Below are 9065 nucleotides of genomic sequence, written 5' to 3'. Positions count from 1 at the left end.
AAGACTGCGTGCCGAACTGCAAAACAAAAGATATATGCTAGACGTTACAAGAAAGGAACATGACATGTTTAAAACACCCTTGTTCACTTACGATTTGGCCTGAGGCTTGTCCTTGTCGTGGGACTGTGCAAGTACGTTGTCCTCCAAGCCCGGGCCACCCGTCAGAGGCATCTTCCCTCGATTAGGAGCCTTTTCCTCCCAATCATCGGAGGCGGCCCTTTTCTTTCCGTGGGGGGAAGAGATGTTGACTTCCCCTTCATTTTTGTCTTTGGACGATGGAATCTTGATTCCCCCGGACACGATGTCTGATATACCCTTGGGATGGAGGCCATCTTTGGTCCTCTCACTCTCTGCTTTGCTCTCCTCCACAGGCACCTGGTATGGTGCCGGGGCCAGCATCCTTGTTAACACGGGATCTGCTGAGCCTTCGGGAAGGGGGGCCGAACACCTAATTAGTTCCGCTTTCTTTATCCAGCCCTGGAAGAAGATAGTTTGCTCATTAATGTATTACGGCATACTTATATACAAAGTGTTCAAGAGTCAAGTGCTTACCGGGGTATCTGGACGGTTGCGGTCGAGGCCGGCGTCCTAAGTGGTGTCCGGCCAATGTTTTCGTTTCCCGAAAAAAACTTCCACATCCCTTTGTGCGTAATGTCAAAGAAGTGTTGGAGGGTTCGTGGTCCTTCTGGATTAAACTCCCACAGGCAGAGATGCCTACGTTGGCATGGCAGAGCTCGACGGGCTAGCACTACCTGAATTACGTCGACATGATCTATGTCCTTCTCAAGGAGGGTTCGGATGCGGCTCTGTAGAGTCTGCACTTCACTCACTGATCCCCAGTCCAGCCCCTTATTGATCCATGACACAAGCTATAACGGAGGGCCGAAACAGAACGCGTGTATAGCTGCCCACTTAGTACTACGTGGTTCCGTGATATAAAACCACTCTCGCTGCCATTGGTTGGAAGATTCGGCGAAAGAGCCTTTCGGCCAGGGAGTGTTGATAAGCTTGCTTACTACAGCACTGCCACACTCCGCCTGTTCCCCGTCGACTACCTTCGGCTTCACGCTAAAGGTCTTGAGCCATAGGCCGAAGTGTGGGGGGGTTCGGAGAAAGGCCTCGCACGTGATGATAAACGCCGAGACGTGGAGGAAGGAATCCTGAGCTAGATCGTGAAAATCTAGTCCGTAATAAAACATTAGCACCCGAACGAAGGGGTGGAGAGCGAACCCTAGCCCTCGGAGGAAGTGGGAGATGAATACGACCCTCTCGCCGGATCTGGGGGTCAGAATAACCTGTCCTTGAGCAGGAAGCCGCTGGGGGATCTCCGCGGTCAGGTATCTGGCCACCCAAAGCTTCGCAATATCCTCCTCTATAACGGAGGAAGCCACCCATCGACCTTGAGGGCTGGATCCTCACATGATGGGGAGGTTTGGGCAATGAAGTCGAACCTTGGGTGTTAGAACTCGAGGTTCGAAAGGCCGAGGAGAGGTTTGGCGTAAAAAGACGGCCATTGGTTCCTTTATAAAGGCTTCCGGTATTGAACGCCCCCTCCTGAGCCTGAAGACTTTCCTATTCCTAAGGAATCTTTCCAACTGAACAGTTGGGTTACCCGCGCTCATATTGATGAGAATCCCGCAATAAGGGGACACAATCTCTGCTTCGACAGGACGTGCCAATAACAACCACGCCTCGAAACGTGGAACGGCGGGATAGGAAACGGTTCGAAATAAATAACCGGGCGAGCATGATAAACATTATTATCAACAGATTGGACTCGTAAAATACTATACTCTATGGCAGTGGTACTTGTGTTACAGGTCCGGACACTGTCGTTTCATCCGAAGACTATCCTGAAGTATTTGGAACGGGGAACCTGCCTTGCAATGGCGAAGACAATTTGCATGTTGGACACCTCGTCATTGAAGCCTGGTTCAGGGGCTACTGGGGGGGTCATGGACTAAGGGGTCCTCGGGCGTCCGGCCTATTGGACGTGGGCCGTACTGATGGGCCGTAAGGATACAAAGACCGAAGACTCTACCCGTGTCTGGATAGGACTCTCCTTGGCGTGGAAGGCAAGCTTGGCGACCAACTATGAAGATTCTTTTCTCTGTAACCGACCTTGTGTAACCCTAGATCTCTCCCGTGTCTATATAAACCGGAGGGCTAGGTCCGTAGATAGACAGAATCCTCATAATCATAGCCAGACTAGACTTTTAGGGTTTAGTCATTACGATCTCGTGGTAGATCAACTCTTATAATACTCATATTCATCAAGATTAATCAAGTAGGACGTAGGGTATTACCTCCGTAGAGAGGGCCCGAACCTGGATAAAACATTGTGTCCCCCGTCTCCTGTTACCATCGATCCTAAACGCACAGTTCGGGACCCCCTACCCGAGATCCGCCAGTTTTGACACTGACACTCGCCGCAGGTAAAACAGAGTCCGCGAGCGCGTCGATACGCGCGAAGAGCCGCAATCTTGTCCTCAGCTGGTTGAGGGTGCGTCGTCTCCTGTGCGCGACGGTCTGTGATGCGCCCCTCCACGGGCACCGCTGGCTTGGTTGGAGTGATAACCGGCGGTGGAGGCAAGGGTAGGGCCATGCGCGGCACCCCTCGAGACGATACCGGTGTTGAGTACCGGCGGTCGTCCCTCTTGTCCTCTCTGCGCATTGCTTCCAGCACCTCCTCCTGTAAACAAGCAAGATCGACAGCGGTATCGAGTGTTTTGGGTCGATGTAAAACTATTGCAGCTCTAATATCTTTTTTCAACCCATCAACAAAATGTGTAATGAAGTACGATGGCTCCCATGACTCATGGTGTGACACTAAATTGTGCATTAACTGCGTGAACTTCTCTGCATACTCCGTTACCGTGCCATTCTGTTGTAGGCGGTTGAACTGCCACAACAGGAACTGAAACTCTTCTCTCCCAAATTGCACACACACAGCTTCTGCAAACGCCACCCAATCGGTGTATATCAAATGTGCCTTGGTAGATTGTAACCAACACAGTGCACCGTCGATGAAGTACATCGCGGCGCAGCTCACCCAGGTGTCTGGACTGAGCATGCACACTCTGAAACAGGCCTCACATTTGAGATGCCATGCTCGTGGACCATCACCATCGAACAGAGGAAAATCAAAATCCGGCGGAGGAGGAAAACGACTGAATCCAAACTGGCGCTCCCCCATAAACGAACTCTCTACTAGGAATGGATGGGATTTGGTCATACCCGTGACCAGAGGTGCCCTCGGGGTTCGTTCCCCCAGTGACATCCCCCGGTGATCTTGAGTCCTGCTGTGGCCTGCGGGCCCGTGGCCATCGCCACTGCGAGGCAAGAGGCGCTCGCTGGGTTGAGGAAGACGTGCGTCCACGATCAGAGGAAGCTTGAGTGGTTGTGCTGCTGTCGACGGAAGGAGTGGAGGCAGATCCGCGAGGCGAATCGGATACACCAGCTACGTGGCCGCTGCTGGTGCCAGATCAATCACCGGCGCGGCTTCTGGCCTCACCTCCTTGAGTAGCTGCCGCAGCTCGCCCACCTCCAAACGCAGGTCCTCCACCGAGCGCTCGACGGCCGGTCGCCACCCCTGGAGCTCGAGGACGATGGGGTGGATCTCGCCGATCTGGGACGACATGGCACTGATCGCCGCTGTCAGATTAGCCAGGGCCTTGTTGGTCTCCTCCATGGCTGTGGTCTTGCCGCGACGGGTCTGGATGATCGAGGGAAATCGACTGGCCAGGGTTGAGGTGGTGGGTGGAAAGGTTGCTGATACCAAATGTTACGCTCCTGCTAGATGAATTGGCACAATCAGAGTCGGAGTACAGAGGAATTGGAGAGTTTCGATCTAGGGTTCATGAGATACAAATACAAGGGGATCGAGAGTGAGAGCCGTGCCGCCAGTGTCTTTTCTCTGCCTGCCCTCTCTCCAGCTCGGTGCTTGCTTAAGTAGTTAGGTTGTCCAATCTGGGCCGGTGTAGCGCTTGTTGGGCTCGTGGGCTCTCTGGGTCTGACACTGCACTCCATCGCCTTGGCGGGCTGCTGTAGTAGTAGTGGTAGGTTGGGCCGTAACACGATGTGAATCCATGGTGTATCAAATTACAGTTATGAAATTCAGCCATTTGTGAGGTATACATGCTCGTAATCATACTTACAAATTATATCACTTCTGTTAAAACTAATTCTTTTTGCGGGGACTGTCAAAACTAATTAATTGGAGCAATGATGAAGCTACTTTTACATTTCATGTAAATGGTAGAATTTTAGTGCTGAAAGCTTTTTAGATTTGAATGAGATATTTGCATAGGGTTTTTTGCGGTATTTTTGCTGCACATTTATTTTCAATAGATTTGAGTTTAGAGCTCTTACGGATTGTCTTATGTGATTGCATGTATATTCATTCACATCATTGCAAACTCAAGAGATTTAAGCTCTGATGCAATTAAAAAAAATCTTTGTATCTTTATTATGTACTTCCTATTTTCGTCTTCGTGCGTTTTAGGCTTCAACGTTCCAAAACATTATTTAAAAAATTTACTCATGAATTATGTGCCCAGACATGACCGTATAGTCATTTGCACATACTAAAAATTTGGGTCGATATACATGCTTCAGTACATGTTGGATGCGTCATTACAAACAAGCTAGGACTAGGGAGCAAACAGGCATGCATGCATGCTTACTCACATCGGTTGATCCGTACTCAGACCGGTTGCTTGCGTTCTAGTAGTAGTGGTCTCTAGCATACATGGCGCTTAACAAAGGAGCGAAGACCGACTCCTCTGCTACAGAGGGTGGTGCGGTGGGCAGGACGGTGGTAGCTGGGACAGATGACGGGACAGGCGGGAGGGTGGTCGTTGCTGACGAGTATGTCCATGAGCGACGTGGTGGCCATCGTGAACTGGGTCATGTGCTCACCTCTGGCACCGTCAAACACGCGCGTCACTTCCGTGGATTCGTAGAACTTGCGGCCGTAGAGCCCCGCGTGCAGCTCGAAGCGGAACCTGAGGCCCCCTTTGTTTGGGCTACGGATTCTTGAAAATCAGCTTCGGCTTGGATTCTGAGAATCAGCTGCAGCTGCAGATTCTGGAAATCTGAAGCAGATTGTTTGTTTGCCCTGAAAATCTGAAGCAGCTGCAGCCCCGAATGTACTGTTTGTTTACCCAAGGCCAAGAACAGAGCAGAGATTGGAGGTGGAGCTCGAGCAGCGGAGGTGGAGGTGGGGTTTGGTTGCCGGAGTACGGGGCGGGCAGACGTGGAGGCGCCGGATCCGCCTATCCTGGAGCCGGCGGGGCTGGCGTACGCGGAGATCGGGGCGGCGCGTCGCAGCGGCGGAGACGCGGCTCCTTGGTCGGAATATGGCGAGGGACGGGGATGGTGGAGTCAGATCTGCCCATCCTGGAGCCGACTGTGCTGGCGAAGTGGCGGTGGAGGCAGAGCTTGGTGGCCAGAAGATGGGGGCGGGCCGCGAGGGAAGCCTGCGGGCGAGGCCGAGGGGCGGAGCCGCGCATGCGGAACCTGCAGGGGAGGTACTCCCAGGCGCTGCCGCCGCCGGGCTCCGCCTGATCCTCCAGCCGCAGCAGGCACACCTCCTACGTCGCGATTGTCGCCGTCGTGGTCGCCATGGGAGGGAGACGAGACGAGGGGGGTTGGGCGTCGTTGACCCAGCCTGCGGGGCATAAAACGAACCGTTTTGTTTTGCGGGAAGCTGCAGAATCGGCCGAATCATCAAAATCGCTGCTTTCGGATTCCCTTCGCTGGTAGTTCATTTTTGAAATCGGATTCTAGGAAGCTATACGGAAATCTGATATGTTTGTTTGAGCTTCTGATTTTAGGATCCTAGAATCTGAGAATCAGAAGGTGTAGCCCAAACAAAGGCCACCTGGGTGTCGTCGCCGGCGATTCCTCTTGGTCAGAAAATCTCTTGCGGCGGGTGAGCGACAAGGTCGCCTGGTCCCAGACATTGTACCCGCTAGGGTAGAGCCGTACCTCCCATATGTTCCATCCTAGTACCAAGCTCGTGGAGTAGGCGCACTCCCGAACCCGAGACGCCGCCCTGATCCTAGAGAAGTCGTCGACGGCGATCGTACGGGACTCGGTTCGCACGACGTCATCTTCCGTCTTGGAGCCTATGAGCTGCCGGCACCACCGTCTGATCTTGCTCTCGGGGAGCTTGTACGATATGGTGCACCTTAGAGCATCTCCAACAGGCGCCGAACGCGCCGCACGCTAAAAACTGCTTTGCCACGCGTTCATCGTCTGGTTTGGTGCGACGCGAAGCACTAGCTCCAGCAGCTATGCTAAAATGCAGCACGCGCGCGCCGCTCTAGCAGCGCGCAAAAAATGCAGCGCGCGCACTTATTCTACAACATTTTTATACATCAGAAGCATAGATAATAAAAAAACGATAGATTGCATAGATAAAAAACGATACAAAGGTATCTTACATCGGTGCAACTAGATAGATAATTCGAAAGTATAGATAGATAAAACTATGGTGCAACTAGATAGAAACTACTACGGCATACATAGATAGAAACTACTCCAAGTCGCTACCATCATCACCATCATCATTCTCGTCGGTGTCGTCCGAGGTATCGAGCCACATGTCCAACCAATGTTCATCGTCTGCCGTGAAGATCGACCTCCCACCTGCTGCAACGATATCGGACTGCGCATTCGCCAATGCCTTCCGCCGACGCCGGTCCGCCTGCTTCGCGCGGCGCCTTGCCATCATCTCCGCCCAGTAGGCACGATCGTCGGCGACGTCCTCCGGGTGGCGACGGCGCCACTCCGCCATGGCTCGCTCGTCCTCCTCGGCGATGAGGAGGTGAGCGTGGTCGGCACAGTCCATGTCGGTGATGAGACGTGGCGGAGGGGCGACGCACTGCGCCTCCTCGCGCGTGAAGACGTCCCGGAAGTTCATCTACGACCGGGGCCTCTCCAAGCGCCACGCCGCCGCGTCGTACGCGCAGGCCGCCTTGTGCGCACTCCGGAACGACCCGAGGCCGAGCCGGACGTCGCCGGACCGGATCTCAGCGGAGTACCAGCCGTTGGGGCGCTCGCGGACGCCGCGGTAGCCCGAAGAACCCCGGCGGCGCGGTGGTGGCGCGAAAAGCGGCGAAGCGGCGAGGTGGCGAGGGAAGGGCGCGTGACTATGTTCTGTGTGCGTGACGAGCGCGGGATTTTATAGGCGCGCGCGAAGCGGCGCGTCAAATCTACCGCGCCGCATGCCGCTTTCTCCTGCGCGCGGTAAATTCCCGCCATCGCTGGAGCGCGCGGAACTAGCCGGCGCGCGCTAAAACCAAACTTAAGGTGAAGCTGTTGTTGTCGTGCATGCACGACGCGGACTCCAGCTCTTGTATCGTGACGTAGAGGGGTTCGAACGGAGAGTGAACGTCTGACACCATCTCTCCCATGTGGAAGGCGACGCGCTCTCCGCTCCGGTCCAGGATGTCCAGGGTGACGTGGGCACCGTCTCGAAATAGGTACGGAGGCTCATGCTTGAGGTCGACATGGAAAACGAAATAGGGGGCCGGCGCCTACACCTCGATGAACCAGCTGTGGCCGAGGTCATAGAACCGGGCCACCTCGAGGCATGTCAATGAGGAGGACCGCGGTCGTGACTCGATTGTGAAGTTCTTGGTGACCGTTGAGGACATGGCTTCAATTTCAATTTGGTGCAAAGCCGCCGATGTAGCTAACCTTATGGCTAGGACAAAGTTTGCCGTGGCAGGGTGCGTGTGTGTCGTCTTATCTTATGTGTGCATATATATAGAGAGGACAAAGTTGGAGTACCGAAGGGGAGAGGGGAACCGAAACCGGATGAATTCCGCAGTCCGCACGGGTTGGAGATAGCTACCCTGCTTCTGCTTCCTTTTGCCAACCGAACTGGAAGCAGGGTGGGGACAAGACGAGCGACGCGTACGTAACGAGATAGCTAGGCCTGCTTGGCTCAACCGGGATCGGGAAGAGACGAGACGAGCAAGGGAAACGGTAGTACGCCTTTTTTTTTTTACACAGTATACGTAAACGCTCATATATACACGCATATATTTATCTTTATGAACGCACACACACATCCTGTACTTATGAGCATCTTCGAGAGACTGAGCTGTAAGATTTATGAAGTCAACATAGGCATCTCGTCGTCGACGGAAACGTCTTCTCCCACTGAAAAGACATCACCGAAAATCCTGAAATAAATTCAGAAATAATGTGAGCACCAGAATTTGAACTTTGGTGAGCTGGGGATATCACTGTACCGACAATTATATTTTTTGACAACACGTTGTACCTACCAACGACTTGATGATGAATTTTGGCCCACGCGTCGAGTCATCCAACAGTCGCCCTTCCAAGAAAAGCTAAGAAAAAAGGTTTTGAATCAAGCTAAGGCGAGTGAATCACGGAAGGATCTGTTTTTCTTTACTCCGCATATTAGCTTTGTCAAAGTTAAATTTTATATACTTTTATCTAGTTTGTAGAAAAATATATTAACATATACACCATCAAATCAATACGATTTGATTCATCATTGTATATGTTTTCACATCATATAGATTTGTTATTGTAAATGGTCATATTGTTTCGAAGTAAAATATGCACCACTCGGTGAAATTAATACTTATCACTCTGTGCTATTAATTATGTCCCTCCTTCCTAAATATTATTTTGTACACATATACCCCCTCCTTCCTAAATATAGGTCTTTTACGAGATTTCAATATGAACTACACATGGATGTATATAGACGTATTTTAGAGTGTAGATTCACTCATTTTACTTCATATGTACTCCCTCTGTAAATTAATATAAGAGCGTTTAGATAACTATTTTAGTAATCTAAACACTCTTATATTAGTTTACAGAGGAAGTAGTTTATATTAAACCCTTTAAAAAGACTTATATTTAAAAACGGATGGAGTATAAAACTTGGATCGATACATGCTTCCCTGCGAGCAAGCTAGAACTAGCGATGACATGCATGTGTATTCACATCGGCCGTTTCCGCTTAGCAGTAGTAATCTCCAACATACATGGCGCTCAATAGTGGAGTGAGG

This window comes from Triticum dicoccoides, chromosome 4A, assembly GCF_002162155.2.
Source record: "Triticum dicoccoides isolate Atlit2015 ecotype Zavitan chromosome 4A, WEW_v2.0, whole genome shotgun sequence".
Classification (NCBI taxonomy): Eukaryota; Viridiplantae; Streptophyta; class Magnoliopsida; order Poales; family Poaceae; genus Triticum; species Triticum dicoccoides.
The sequence above is the reverse complement of the archived record's forward strand: the minus strand, read 5'-3'. Positions refer to the sequence as shown.